Source organism: Loxodonta africana, chromosome 24 (assembly GCF_030014295.1).
Source record: "Loxodonta africana isolate mLoxAfr1 chromosome 24, mLoxAfr1.hap2, whole genome shotgun sequence".
Taxonomy (NCBI): domain Eukaryota; kingdom Metazoa; phylum Chordata; class Mammalia; order Proboscidea; family Elephantidae; genus Loxodonta; species Loxodonta africana.
This window is the reverse complement of record NC_087365.1, coordinates 46,824,116-46,840,223: the sequence shown is the minus strand read 5'-3', so window position 1 is coordinate 46,840,223 and position 16,108 is coordinate 46,824,116. Positions and strand designations below refer to the sequence as shown.

At 37.5% G+C, this 16,108-nt stretch overlaps 1 protein-coding gene across 15 annotated transcripts in view; it reads right to left on the bottom strand.

The window, feature by feature from the left end:
- Nucleotides 1-16,108, bottom strand: part of NCOA3 (nuclear receptor coactivator 3) — a 129,428-nt gene that overhangs the window by 51,538 nt on the left and 61,782 nt on the right. For 13 of the 15 annotated variants that reach the window (XM_064276173.1, XM_010591770.3, XM_023550349.2 and 10 more), the window contains one exon: nucleotides 6,680-6,761. The exons of the other annotated variants lie outside the window; for them this stretch is intronic. The gene's annotated coding sequence lies outside the window, so the exon portion shown is untranslated. The remainder of the gene's footprint in view (nucleotides 1-6,679; nucleotides 6,762-16,108) is intronic. 15 annotated transcript variants of the gene reach the window in all.

The window sequence follows — 16,108 nt, the reverse complement described above, 5'->3', positions numbered from 1 at the left end:
GAAATTCAACAATACTGGAAGATAAATTCACACTACCCAATAAAATGAAATCTTGAAATGAGTCTTAAATAAGTATCTATGATCCTTAAAGAAATAAAGAATTGACAGCCATGTAAAAAGAAAACAAAAACAGAATTAAGAATAAATGGACATGAAAAAAGAATCATAAATCTTTATAAATTGTAAAGAATAAACTAGTGGTATTGCCCACTGTCTGAGCATCCAATATCCAAAGTCTAGATAGGTTTGGTTAGCCAGGGATACTTGTTTGAAACAAAAATTCAATAGAATTAATTCATATACGGGACACAATAAATATACACACACACTTAGTGAATTAGATGAGAAGACTGATTAATTCAACCATAAGACAGCTCAGCAAACAGATGAGGGAAACAAAGACTTCAGAGTTGTTTTCAGCCCCAGCATGATCTTACCAAATAAACATCTCTGACCCTCAATTTCCTATTCTGTAAAATGGAGATACCACCTAGCGGTGTAGAAAGGATGAAAACCCATATGCAAAAAAAAACAGCTCAGCGCCTGGCAAATGGTAGGCTCTTAAAAAAATGGCTCTCTCAAAACTTCACGATTTACAATTTAAGAAAAAAAAAATCAAAATTGTTTTCTTAATTCACCTCTAACTATAAAGTAACTACATCTGTGACACAGATTATTTCAGGAAACAATGTATTCCTGTATTAGCTAAATAGCTCAAGCAAATTGTCTAAGTCTTGGTATCTAAAAGGGGATTAAAGAGATGTCTTTAGGAAAGTGCTATATTTCCACAGATGCTAAGATCTACAAATAAAAAAGTTCTGGTACGGGTCTTAAACTGTTCTTATGGAAACGGTTCAAGTATTTTCTCAAAACCTCTGCTGAGTAACATAGTGATACTGTACATTTCTCAAAAGGATTTGTGGAAACAGTACATCTAATTATAGGGCACTTGGGTCAAAACTGACTGAGGCCAATTTCTTCTTTAAAAAATCATGTTGAAGTTCATAACTGACTGCGATGCAAATCTGTTTAAAAATGTAAAGACACTGGCAATTTAGCAAGCCCAAATTTAAAATTTATCATTCTTAATAAAATGGTTTCCTTTTCAACTGCCAAAAGGAAAATGGAAAAGGGAAGGAACTCAAGCTTCTTACATTTCGAATGGAATCGGGAGAGAGCTATTTATGTAGTGAAACAGCAACCATCTACATGGTCCCTTTACACAGCAAAACAAGCTCCTCAAAAGCCTCAGTCAAGACTCTTACACACATAAAAAATTAAATTTCAACTTCCTTCCCAGGGCCCAGGAACCAAAGCCCTACACTACTACTGAACCATGTCTGGAAATGAAAAGACAGTAGGATTACAACTGTACATGGTCAATTCATCTTCTGAAGTCATCGCATGCCTATCGTTACCTCGCAGCAAGTCGATGTGATCTGCATATCAACATACCGAATCCTTGCAGTAACTGAAACCCATACTAACCATATGTTATTTTAATTAACAAGTTTGGCTATATATTATGAGCTTTGCAAGTTTTAGTCCAGAATTCTTTAAAGTTAGATTGTGGTAACAATTTAAAAAGAGAATTTTAAAAGCCTAAGAACCAGGACTAACAATCATGCAATTCCAATTCTTTTATTGTCACCCTCCAGAGAAATAAAATAACAAGCTCTATAATACCTTTTCAAACAGAGTAGCAATACAGCAGTGGTTGATGTAGAAAAAAATTAATTTCTATAAGTTGAGTTTCTACATTAAGGACAAATTTTAAGGTAGACGGAGGGGAATGAAATAAATGGCAATTCATCCAACATTATGTAACAACAGTGCTATCTGGAATGTGTTGGTTACATTTTTACTTGTAATAGTTTAAAAGCTACCAAAAATAAAATTCCATGCAAGTGAATTAAATATCCGACACTGTTATCTTTAGATGTTTCTGTATTCATATATTACAAGTTTAAGTTATGAAGCTCATTAAAGATTTATACTTAGTTTCTTGTGCTAATGACAGGCAATACATGATGGAAAATATATTTAAAGCTTAGAAACATATGCTGACATTTGTGCACATGCAAAGCTTTCAAAGTTGTTTCAAAACGTGAAAATGAGTAAGGCTCCTGTTATCCTTGATAAATGTCATCTGTCATGCATTCATGTCCAATACATACTATTTTTCACAAAGCAGAGACCCAGAAAAGGCAACTGTGAATCTACCAGCTCATGTAATGGTTATACACAGCAATTCTATTCAAGGTCGGAAGTTTAGAGGTTTTCCCATATTAACTTCTAAATGATCTAAGCTTTAATATGTTAAATATTGCACAGGCTCAAAAGCACATATTAGTGAAACAATTTTTGGAAACAAAGACAAAAATCATAAGAAAGCAATTACTCTAAGAGTTTTGCACAAGAGATAGGGCCATTTTTAACAGTGCTATAAACTAGACTGTTTGTACAGCCCCTCACTTTTTAGATGGTTGAGCTGATATCTAGGCCAATTATATTTCTTAATTAAGTTACAAAATTAAGTACAGTCATGCATCAGTTAACATCCACGGTAAATTCTGCGGAACTGGATGTTGTGTGAACATCACATTGTATACAGGCAGTTCCCGGATTACAAACATACAACATATAAGCCGTAGTTACGAACCAACCCCTATAAGGCGTTTTATTTGAAAATATAACTAAGACGACAGATAACTCTTTAGCGTAATTAAGGGGGAAAAAATTATCAATATCAGGAATAAAAAAAGAGAGTAGACACTAAAACATTAGTTTAAAAAAAAAGAAAACCTTTATGCAAGTAAATATGACCAACTTAGCAAAACTGGCAAGAATTTTCACTGCAAGACACAAATTACAATACACTCAAGAGAAACAGACTTAATGCAATCAGTAGCTCCTACAAGCTCTTCTGTAGTGACAGACAAGCTGATTCTCAATGTGCATCAAAAATGTAAAAGACCTAGATTAGCCAAAACAATATTGAAGAAAACAAAGTTGGAAGACTTACACTACCCTGCTGTCAAGCTTAACTACATAAAGTTACTGTGTGTACTGCCATAAGAATCGATATATAAAGACTGATGGACTAGAACAGAGGTCATAAAGAGACCCTGACATATATGATCAGTTAATTAAGTTACAAAGTAATTCAGTAAAAAAAGAGAAGTCTTTTCAACAAACAGCCCTGGAAAAACTGGATATCCCTATCTTTTAAACTGAACCTCAACCCCTTCTTGACACCATACACAAAAATTAAATCAAAATGGATCACAGACTTAAATATAAAAACTTCTAGAAGAAAATCTTTATAACCTTGGTGTAGTTGGCAAAGATCTCTCAGTACATAAAAAGCATTAACCATAAACGAAAAAAAAAATGGTTGAGAGGGCTTCAAAATTCAAAACTCTTGCCTTTCAAAATAAATTAAGAAAATGAAAAGGAAAGGCAAAGACTGGGAGAAAATACTCCCAGAACATATATCTGAAAAGTGCTAGTATCCAGAATATATTAAAATAAGTAAGTAAATTCTTGGCTTCCAATTTCCAGTCCCACATGTGAAGAGGTTGGAAACAGTCATTCCCTTCCTGAACATGAAAAAAGCTAAAGAAACTTAAAAGCAACAACTCTTCAATCCATCAGAGAACTGAGGTCACAGGGCAAGGCCCTACCCCCAGAGCTGAAGGGAGGCAGATACAGAGAATCACAGCTTCTCTGACTAGACCCCCAGGAGCAGAATCCCTCTGCTGAAGCCACCGGTACTGGTAGAAATCAAAACTTGGGGGGTGAGGGAAGGGTAGAGAGGCGCCCACATTTTCCTGAGTTTTACTTCCAGGAGTCCCACAAGGTTACTATGAAGATTGGAGGAAAATCCACTCGTGGTTTGGGCGGGGGGGGGAGGGGGTTAACCGTTTTGAAATACGCCAGTAACACTCTGCTCTCCTTAACAAAAGCCTGAACTCAAGGGAAATTATTTTACCAGAACTTAACCAAGATGAAGCTCAAGCCAACAAACCAACCTAACCGCATTTCAAATGAGTATCATAACTACACTATGCAGAACGCAAGGGTAAAAACTAAGAGTGAAAAGGGGAAGAGAGAGAGACAGGAAGGGCTAACCCAAGTAATTTAAGAACACAATACTTAACTATTTGCCCTCAGTCTTGGGCAGGGTGGTATCGGGGCTTAGGGGGAAATTTACACCAAATTCTCTGCTCATTTTAACTAAATTCATTTATTGTAGTGAAATGGGTAAAGCAATTCTGAAACTATTTTAAACGTATTACACAGGATTGAGCAAATGAGTAAGTGTACTGATGATCTTGGGAGGTAGAGTTCTTATGACAAAGGAGAAATGGGGAAGGTAGAAAGAACCTTGTAAACACAGGCTGAAATTAGACATATTAATATAAACGCATCATATCTAAAATACGTATGTGCTCATGTACATATGTACAAGTATGTACGTATATGCATATATGTGTATAAACATACATATATTCCTAGCTCTGACCGCTGAAAGGGTCAGAAACGAAGACAACCAAGGAGGAATCCAGATATCTTAGCCTCAAATACTATCCTCCGTGAGGACATAAGAGTCCAATTAAAGGAGCTCCATTGACCAAATCTAGGGCAATCTCAGCACCAAAATAATTAAGTAGAATAGTGCCTAATAAACCATTCAAAAAATAAAAATTCATGAGTTCCTACCGACAAACAGGGCTCTTGATTACAGGATAATGCCAAAGGCTGACTGGTAAATGTGAGGGGAATGCTGAAATGAGGAAATTACCGTTTTGCAACCTTCACAGTGAAAGGTTAGATCAATCATCAATAAATGCTAAATCTAGGGGAACTCGTAATGAGGATCAGGATATTTACATTCGCTCCCCACAGGCTGCTTATTGCTTACAACTGGGGGGCAGGAGGCGGGATATACTGTGGAGGAACCTGGTGACTTGGTCAAGTGCTCAAAATTAACATCACAATGAGGGACAGATGGGCATCAGGTGCCTCCAGATGTTGTGTACCTTTCTCAGGGTATCACATCACCTGTGCAGTGTTCCAGCCAAGAACGCATCACCTCAACGTAATCACGAGGAAACTTCAGACAAACAAAATGAGGAACATTCTTTTAAAAGGGGAAAAAAGACGGTGACAGTGGAGGAGGACTGTATTCTTCAAAAACATCAATGACAAAGGCTACAAAAGTATTCCAGGAATAAGGGGGATAAAGAGAAATGATAATTAAATGTAGTACCTGACTCTGGACTAGAATTTTAACCAAAAGGGTAGGAAAACCCCTACTATAATAATAGGTGTTTATCAGATCAGCTGACAAAACTGTGATATAGACAATTAATTGGTATCAATGTCGATTTATAAAGTTAATAACTGTACAATTATTATAGTTAGAAGAATACCTTACTCTTGGGAAACCAAGAAGTTTTCGGGGAAAAGAAGCAGAATGCATGTAACTTACCCTCAAATGATTCAGAAGAGAGAGCATGCGCACGTCACGGAGAGAGAAAAGGAGAATGGAAGCATGTATGAGTGTAAATAATAAAGTGGGTGAATCTGGGTAAAGCATATCCAGATGTTTATCCTATTTTCATTTTTTTAACTTCCGTAAATTTGAACTTAATTCCAAATAAAAAGTTTTTTAGAAAATAAATATCATGGAGACAGTTCTCTGCTATATTCAAAATATAACAGGTATAATAATTGAGGGATTCTACAGAGAAACGGGAAAAGCTAAGGCTGGCGGCTTTGATAGATTCCCAGATGAAGGGCCATTTTCAAATGTCAGAGAAGGGAGTTGGTACTTTTTTTGTAAGCCAGGGAAAGGTAACACAAAACTTGGGGCAAAACAGAGGCACGGTTAAAGGGGTACAATTAAGAAAATTTTCTACCAAAATTCCAAGTCGGTAAAAACAGTAGATAAGGAAGCGATAAAGGAACTATTGGACAAATACAAGCATGAAATTATGGGGTCTTGGCCTAGGAGGCTAAGATTAGAAATTTATAGTGGGGCAAATGCAGAACAGATGAAAATAGAAAACCAGATAGGGCTTGTTTACAAAATGTATCAAAGGGAAAATGCTCAAAGATGACTCAGATTTCAATCCTAGGTAACCAAGAGAATGATGGTATTACTAACGAAAAGAAGTTTAACAAGCTACGAAAAGCGTAATTGCTTTCTTAGCTATCAGACAACTTTTTCTACTCTCACTTTTCCTATTCTGGTGCCAATATTAAAAGTTTGGAGAGGGGTTAGATAAATGTTATATGCCAGCACAAGCAATCTGCGAAAATTGGTCTTCACAAGGTGAAACACTAAAAATAGGTAGGGCTGATTCAGATTTTGACTAAATGCCATTAAAATATTCACACACAAAGACAAGGTTGGAGGGAGTGTCTCATGCTAAACTAACATATGGCCCTTCTGCCCATAAAAACTGTATATATCCGTGTGTGTGTGTATACACACATACATATATGCTCATTCCAAGCCCATTCATTCAACATATACCATTAAAGAGAAAAACATGAAGCATAAAACAAGTTTAAGATTAAATCATAAATTAAAGAAGACAGTAATATCTTCAGGGGGCTTAAGGGAAAAACAGTTACAAACGACCAAGTCAAAGTAAACTTGAATTACCTGGCTAACCAGTCAAATGATGCCTGAGTTGGAGTTTGTTTTTATTGGTCTCTGGGTCCACTGTTCAGCAAATGTTTTGATCCTGAGGACAAAAAAAAAGGAAGGGAGGTGTATTGAATTTTGTTGCCCTTTCTTAATATAAGTATTGTTATTAGTCACAAATAACTCTTCCCACTTTTATCTTCCCTGGACATAGGAAACAAACAAAAAAGCTATCTGTACAACATTTCTTCCTAGGAATTTAAGCTGATGTCCTATTTTCTACATATCATTACTTCCGCGTAAACAGGCAGACCATACACAGTACTCTCTCATGGTTTGTAAATCAGATAACATTAAGCAGGGGTGGAGGAGATTGGCTCAGAATTCTAAAAGTGATCAAAACAGGTGGATGTCCCCACCTGTCCAAGAGAACTCAATCTTCAACAGAGAACAATTAAAGATACTAGTATCCTGACAGAAGCTAATACTTAAATAATACCCCCAAGTCCAAAAAAGACAGATGCCTGATAAAAAAATAGATGGGCGAATAAATAAAAGCGAGCAAGCAAAAAGAAAAATAAAACCCTGAATGTTTTCTCAGAAGGATGCATCCGAATCACCATGAAGAAATGTTAAATAGGGGTGGCAGGATGGGGGCAGCTCCTCAAAACCATCTGAAATAAAATCCATGAACATACAAACAGCTTACTCTTGCACTTAAGGAAATGAGGAACAGACTCTGGTTGGGACAAAGAAAGCAGACCAATGAAAACGTTCACCCTCACCTTGTGAATTTCCAGAGGTAACAATAAAGCAACAACCTAACACTAGAATCTGCTGTTGTATGCCACTGAGTGCATTTTCCACTCACGGTGACCCGTGTAACAGAGTAGAACAGCCCCACAGGTTTTTGTTTGTTTTTTGCTGTAATCTTTACAGAAGAAGATCACCAGGTCTTTCTCCTGAGAAGCTGCTGGGTGAGTTTGAACTGCCAAACTTTCAGTCAGCCAAGTGTTTAATCCTTGTTCCACCAGGGCTTCTTATATTAATTCTTCTTGTCATTAGGTGCTGTTGAGTCGGTTCTGACTCATAGCAACCCTATAGGACAGAGTAGAACTGCCCCATAGGGTTACCAAGGAGCGGCTGGTAGATTTAAACTGCCAACCTTTTGGTTAGCAGCTGAGCTCTTAACCACCACGCCACCAAGGCTCCACACTAATTCTAGAATTATCTCTATAAAGACAACAACCGTAATTACCTATGCCTTACAGTTAATGGAAACCCTGGTGGCGTAGTGGTTAAGGGCTATGGCTGCTAACCAAGAGGTCGGCAGTTCAAATCCACCAGGCGCTCCTTGGAAACTCTATGGGGCAGTTCTACTCTGTCCTATAGGGTCGCTATGAGTTGGAATCGACTCGACAGCAGTGGGCTTGTGTTGGGTTTTTTTGTTCTGTTTTGATTTTGGTTTAGAGTTAATACCACTCATGTTAGAACTGGAAGGCCTGTTGGGAAAAAAGGAAGAACAAATGATCTACTGCCAAGTTCCAGGTAATGAGCATATTACAGCAATGGCCAATCCCCATGAAGGAGATAGTTAGGGAACAACCAATCACAATCCAGCTGCATGATGTAAAGGATCTGCTGCACCTCTGAATCCCCAATTACAGGGGAAAAATCAGGCAAAGGGGAAAATGCACACCATACGTGTTTCACAAAGGGGAAAAAAGAAAAATTCATGTAGTAGTATCAGTGCCATGTAAGCAAGGTGAGAAAAGAGTTGATAAACCTATTAAAATACCTCTTTATAACCACAATTTAACCTCCAGCTTACAACTGGGATATATGCGCAAAATAAGGGGCTGCATTCAGAATTCAGACTGTATCTTCCAGTCTACAATAGTGTGACCGGTTGTTAGCGTAACGGCGAAAGAGCAGCAGCTTTGGAGTCTGTGAGATTTAGATTCAACTTCCAGCTCTTTCACTTACTAGCAAGGCACCTAAGACTTATTTGGGCCTTAGATTTCTCATCTTTAAATGGGAATCACACATCTCATAGGTCTCTTGTGGAGATTAAAAGAAAATATATCCAGTACCTACTAGCACCTGGCCCACAGTAACTGCTCATAAGTGAAACCTATCATTAACCAAACAAAAGGCTAAGAATTTTTCAATCACATTGAAATAAAGAATAGAAAACACAAACATTTTAGTATTAAATTAAACTCAATTCTTGTAACTTGATTGTTACGCTATCCGATTTAATTTCAGGAAGATGATGGAGAAAAGGGTAGGCAGATCTCCTGTAGCGAGAACTCCCGAGGTTTTCTGGCCCTGAGTTTACGTCAAGTTTCACTTCAGCAATGGTTCTTTTGTTGCTGCTGTTCCTCCTTTTTTTGGAGAGGGAAGAGGTGAGGAGGGAGGTTAGCACCCAAGGAACAAGGGAGGTGGGGCGGGTAAAAGGCTCTGAGTCGGAAAGTTCTTAGTGTGCCATAACGACTGACCCAGGAAGCAAATACCGCTGTCTAGAGCAGAAGATTGGCAAGAGAGCCTATGTTAACAGTAGTTTTGATTCAGCCAGTCTCTATGCCACAACCCCCAGGACCCAACAAAACTCTATCTACAAAAGCCTCCCCTTCCAGTAAGTGTATATAGCTAGACTAGAAAAAAAAAAGACTAGAGAAGGCCCCAAATACCAACAAATGTATTTGGTCCCCAAAAGAACACTGGTAAGACACTGAGGACAACTACAGTTTTTTAAATACCATAGTGATTGGCTTGCTTACCAGGAACCTGGAAGAGTGTGGACAGTCCCAAAAGCACAATATACCAGGATCCTGAAAGTATGGAGCTGCTAAGAAAACTGCTGGTGGGCGAGTTAACTTATCTGGAAAAGCCTCAGCCGATTTCTTGGGTATTTTTTACCTTCACTGAAAATAAGCTTAAAAACGCTGACACATTATGAAAACTGTAACCAATGTCACAAGACAATGTGTATAAAATTTGTTAAATGGAAACCTGATTTGTTGTGTAAAATTTCACCTAAAACGCAGTAAATTATTTTAAAAACTAAATAAATAAGCTTAAAAAATTCAACTCTGTCACCTTCCCAAAAGTATTCTTCTAGAATTGAAATAAACATTTTGGTAGCAAAAAAAGGAAAGAAAGAAAGAAGTTTATCCTTACCCTTTTTCGTAACTTAAGACTTTAGCTGATCACTCACACAGTCAAATTACACTGACATAAAAACTGAATATGACACTTCCCAAAAATATTAGGTATCTGGGGGGAGCATTAATTTTTCTACTAGAATTTACAGAAAGGCAACTAATGAGATCTACTTTATCAAAACCTGCATCACTAGACAGCTAATTGGCGGGGTCAAACTGAGCTCTGTTAGTAGCTGGTCTGAGAAGAGGTACCTGGAAGTCAGGGCAAAGAACCCAACTGGGGGGGGAGATTTGATAGGGAGAGGAAAATCCAAACTATGTAACACTGATGCTTGGAAACACCAACCAAAGAGTGTCCACTGATTACTATGAACATGTTTTTCCTTCTGCTGCTGAACATGGGAGGGGGCAAAGATCCTACCATCAATCATATCGAGCTCATTGTTCATTCGATGCTGCTGCTGGCACTGCTACCACCAGGGTTCCCTCCTCAGGCCACTAAAATCATAGAGACGGGGACCCACCTCTTTGGCCAAAGCCAACTGTTGCCCAGTAATCTTCAAAGCACTTCAGAACAAATCTATGTACCAATTAATTTTCAGGTTACTTAAAGATTGCATAATATTAATGTTTAGTTAAATTTAACATTCTTTTTGCAGCTGGGATTATTTACTAAATGGTTAATATATTCTTTGCCAAAACTGTGACAAAAGATTTCACTTGCAACAGTCAGCTATAAGCAACCTGTAGCTATACTGAAAGGGAAAGAGCAGATGTAAATTTAAAATTACATGAAAAAGTTGCGACCTTTTTGAAGCTATATAATCTTGACCCAGTTTTTAAAAAAGTGTATATATATATACGTACATACACACCCACACAGTATCTATTGCTGAGTCCATCACTACGTGTTCAAGTGGGTAAGTAAAAATGTATTCAGTCCCCAAGAGAACACTGACTGGTAAGACATTGAGGACAAGTATACTTTTTAAAATACCATAATCTTTTTGTCAGTGGTAGGGGAGCAGAAGGAACTATTTCAAATTACAACATAGGTGTGTACTAGAAAGGATCAAACGGTACGTAATTTATTCTACAGTCTTTTTTTTTTTTTTTAATTATAATAAATGTTTAGTTCTATACGGATTCAACCTGAAAAGTTAAATGGGACAATGAACACAGAAGCCTTGGCTCCAGAAAATCTAGGTTTTATGAAGTCGGCCTTCTTGAAGTAACCTTGTGTAAGACACTTAATTCAATTAAATACTTACTGTGTATCAGTTAGATGCCAGGCACTGCACTGGCACTTGCAAGTATAAGCAAAACATGGTCCTGCCATTAATTGGGAAAGTTGAAGCAGGTATAAATAGCCACTATAGTTCCTGAAACGGAAATTATGTTCATTCAGTAAGCATTTGCTGAGCATCCATGTGCCACCCTGCACTGGACACTAGGGATAAAAGGGAGAACCAGAAGGTAAGGAACAGAGTCCTGTGAAATTATTAAAGGAAAGAACAGAGAAAACTGCCCTGCCTTTTTCACAGGATTGCTATGGTAACCGTAAAGCACTATTTAGATGTAAAACCAAGACAAATCCAAAACCATTTACCTCTGCCCAAAAGAAAAAGAGGATTATTAATGAAATTAGAATGTATACACAATTTCTGCAATTATTTTCCGTAAGTATCATAACCAAAATGCCATTTGAATTCATTTATAATGAAAGACTACAGCAAAGGAGGAAAAAAAACTATCATGAACACTTCTGTAAAATGTTGGCTATTTCTGTAAAAATTACACAAGATGCAGGAAACACTAATGGGATGTATAAAGATGGCTGAAAATGAAAACTATTTTTAACTCAACATATCTAGAAAATTCTGCCATTCATTTTGCTTACACAGCGGTATCACCTGCTGATGAACAATAGCATTAAAAGTAACTATTCTGCATTTTTTAAATTACCTTGAGATTAAAGGGAAAACTAAAAACTCCAGCTGGCAGACCAGTCTGTTAACAGACTACATCTCTCTGGCTGAGCTGTAGTTAGCAGTGACCCGGTGACTAACGCGGGCATGCCAGCAAGCCGCCTGCTGGTGCTCGTCCTGCCTCCCTCTCCCCCCTCCCTTAGAAAAACTGCATGCAGGGCTGCCCGCTCACACAGAATAAATACAGGAAGAGGGTGGGCGAGCTGGGTGGGGAGTTGAGGGAAGCACTGGGCTCCACCAGTGGAAGGCGTTCCACAGGAATTGCTACAGGGTCAAAAGTTTACAGTGGTTTCAATTTCACCTTTTAGCAGCCAATCAGGAAACAGAGACTGCACGCTGACCCCTCAGGCTGCAAATGAACATTAACTCATTGGCTACCAGGGCTGCATATATTCCTTTTCTTTTAAGGCTTGCCCCCCTGCCCTTTTTTTTTTTTTTTTTTGAAGAGGGAACAGGGAGGGGGAGGAGAAAGCAAAGAACATTGTTACGTTCAAGGTGACAATTTTATACAAGACCATGTATTTTTAACAGGTATTCGAGGGGAGAAATGATCAAGTAACTATTATCTTTCTCTTTAAAATCAGTTTCTTTATCCTGTAATATCTAACAGATCATTAATGCTAATACCAAGGTAAAGAATAAACTAGGCAGGTTAAAGAGGAATTTGCCTCCATGAAGTTGTGATTCTAAGAACTACAATATGGTGAAAGATAATTCTGGTTGTGTTTACAGTAACAAACCAAAACAAAAAACCCAGTGCCGTCGAGTCGGTTCCGACTCATAGCGACCCTATAGGACAGAACAGAACTGCCCCATAGAGTTTCCAAGGAGCACCTGCCGGATTCGAACTGCTGACCCTTTGGTTAGCAGCCGTAGCACTTAACGCTTTAAAATAATTCAGACAATGAAGAGATTTAATTCAACTACTTATTTATCCCTTTTTTTTTTTTTCCTTTGCTTCCCCACTCCCTCCTCAAATAATGAATATAAACATGCAATGTGCCTGTTTTCAGCTTGTGGATCTACTGAAATCCAAGTAGGGCTCTCTTAAGCTATTAGCTTTCTTTTCCTTTATTTCTCCTCTCCAAGCACTTCGGTACCTGGAGTCATCTTCTATGCAATAAACAGGGGAGAACACTTTGGCAAAAGAAGCAACGGAACCATAATCAATTTTTCTGATGCACATTTCCTTTATATGCAAAAAATATCAATTAACTAATCCACTGAATAATTCTATGCTTAATATTGAGCAAGGATAAAATGAAGATCTGTGCTATAAAAAAATACACACCCTAAATGTGCTACATTTAAAACCTAGATTTCTCTGAAGCACATGATAAAAGTGAAATAGGTATATTAGCTGCAATCAAAATGATCAGTTAAATCCTAAATAAGCAGATATATGTGAATTTATACTTAGCAATATTTCTCATTAATATAGTAGGTGGTCAAATTCTAGCGGTCTCAGTGGTTTAAATTCAAGCTTATATTTAGAAGCCCCTGCAGGCACTATCAGAGCCCTGATGGTGCCAGTGGTTAATCGTTTGACTGCTAAACAAGAGGTTGACAGTTCAAATCCACCAGTCGCTCCTTGGAAACCCTATGGGGCAGTTCTACTCTGCCCTATAGGGTCGCTATGAGTCAGAATCAACTTGACAGCAACGGGTTTGGTTTGGTTGTCTAGGCACTACCACTGTTTAAGAAAATGATTTCCTTATCCAAACCAGCAAAGATGCCATAGTTATTTCGTAAAACCCAAAGGTTACCAGTATACAAGAGTGCCTAACTTAATGCTCATCTGTTAAAGGGCCCCAAAATAACGTTATATAAGTTTTTTAAGGTTTGCTTAGCAATTTAATGTCAGTTGTTAAGATGGTAAATAAAGTGACTTGATGATAGCTTTTTTTTTTTAATTCAGCATTAAAAGAAGTGATTTCCTAGTAATAACTCCCAAAACTTCATGATTTAAGTTTATGTACTATCAGTCAATAAAAAGTCTACTTTTAAAATAGATTTAGTTGTTCTTTTTCTTGTTGTTTGTTTTTTCTTAACATGGCTTACAGAAGCTTTTTTTTTTTTTTAAATTAGGTGTCCTCGATATTTTCTTTTTACAAGATGGCCTCATTTTGAAAGAAAATGGATGCGATAAAATTTTACATCAAGTCAGCATGTTAGCAAGAAGCTTTTTTGTGTGTTCTGAATTTGATTAATACAAGCCAAGGTCACTTCCTGAAAGATGCCTACTGCTGCAGCTGCAGGCAAACTAGGCTCTTGCAAGAAAGGGGGAAGGGAATGGGTGATGGCATTTATTAACACAGACAGGCTTCCATCAGCTGCAGCAGCTATGTAAGAGGGGAGAAAATGGGGAGGGCGGGAAGATCCCTGGGCTCCTGGCATTTAAAGATTAAAATATTTCCACTTCTTAATATTTAAAACAGAATTCAGTTCAATATATATAATGCTCATATGTCAAGATTATATCAAAGATATCCTCACTGGCATGATATATTAAAATATTTTCTTTAATGCTATACAAATCATTTAAGAGCAGACACTGAAGTAAACTTAGCATTCAACACAATACAACCTGTACTTGCTATGCAAAACACCTACAAAGAAAGATACAGGCCCTTGAAGAAAGCAGAATCAGAGATTCAAATTTCTTTTATCTAAAACCAAGGGCGAGTATAAAAATCATGAAGGTAAAAATCCAAAACCAAAAGCCCATATTGTAAAACATCTGACAAAATTTTCTACTAAAATTCCGTGTTCATTTTACCAACACTGACACAAATACTATGTCTCTGTGCTCAAAAAAACAAACATGACCAAAACACAGGTTATCGGCAACCAGAACAAACCCTCCCCCTGAAAAATTAATAGCCAGGATTTACTGAATAGTTACTGTAATATTCTTAGCTGTATACAGTACTTAGTAAGAAGCCATACTAAGTCCTTTGCCTGCACTCTTTGAGATTCTACACACATTTCAACTAATTGGATAAAATATTAGACAGAGTCAGGAAATACATATGCTCTTTGTGATTTTCTACGTGTAACCTTGGATAAAGTAGATTGATTCTGTGTGCCTCACTCCTCCTACCTGACAAATGGTGCTTATGTTTGAACCATGATATTCCACAGATATTTAATCAGCAAAGCACCTCTGTGTTTTTAATGGTTATATAATAAATACAAAATCTTTACAATTTTTTTCTTATCATCATGCTCAAAGGCATTATTTCCATTTTCTAAATAAATTCGAAATATAATTCTGTCTCTCCGTTGTACTCCCCACCCTTTTTCCTGACTGAAGTTTTGATTCATTAACTTCAACAACAACAAAAAACCTGAACAAATGATGTTAGATACTCAAGTTCAAACAAACTGATATTCTTAGTTTTTTTTTTTTAACAAAGCCTTTTAATTTACAAAAAAAAACTTTAAAAGGCAGAGAGCTTTTTATATATGCAAAGAGCTTTTAAATCAACTTAGGAAAAAGAAGGCAACCAGGTAAAAATATGCTGTGAGAAGCCTCTGAATTCAGAGAACATAGCCCTGAGTGTAAGGACCCAAAAGGTTGGCAGTTCAAACCCACTCAGCAGATGGCAACATGGGAGAAAGACCTGGCAATCTGCTCCTGTAAAGATCACAGCGGAGAAAGCCCTATAGGGAAGTCCTACTCTGTCACATGGGGTTGCTATGAGCCAGGAAACAACTCAATAGCACCCCAAAACAAAGAAAGGTGCTTAGGAGTCCAACAGGACCTAATTACACACTTTGAGATGGGACAACTCCTAAAGATGGACAAAGGGTAAAATTCGTTATTCATGCTCCCCACCCCAAAGACACATTACTGGGGAGAAGAGAGAGTAAATTTCTCCTAGCCTCTATATTCTTTTTTTCCCCCACTAACCATATTAACTATTCCAAAGATAACGCCTTTACCTTGTCAACAGAGAATGAAGCATAGCTTCTTGCCATAGACCAGAACAAAGGAGACACGCAGTCATGCCCTCACATCTGACTAAATCATTCTTCTCCCCTGGTTTTACGCAAGTACCAATGAGTTCCCTCACTTGGCAACTACAACAAACTGAACTGGGCCATGGCAGCTAGCTGCTTGGTCTTCCTGGTCCACTGAATTTCTGTGCCAAAAGCAGAACTTGAAAGGAAATGCTGGCTATAAAAGCAAACAAAAGTAACAGTCTAAAAGTCTTCTTGTTCTACAAGAGTGGTTAACAGACAATAGTTTGAGAACTGCTCTTTAAGATGACAAAATAATTGTTTGT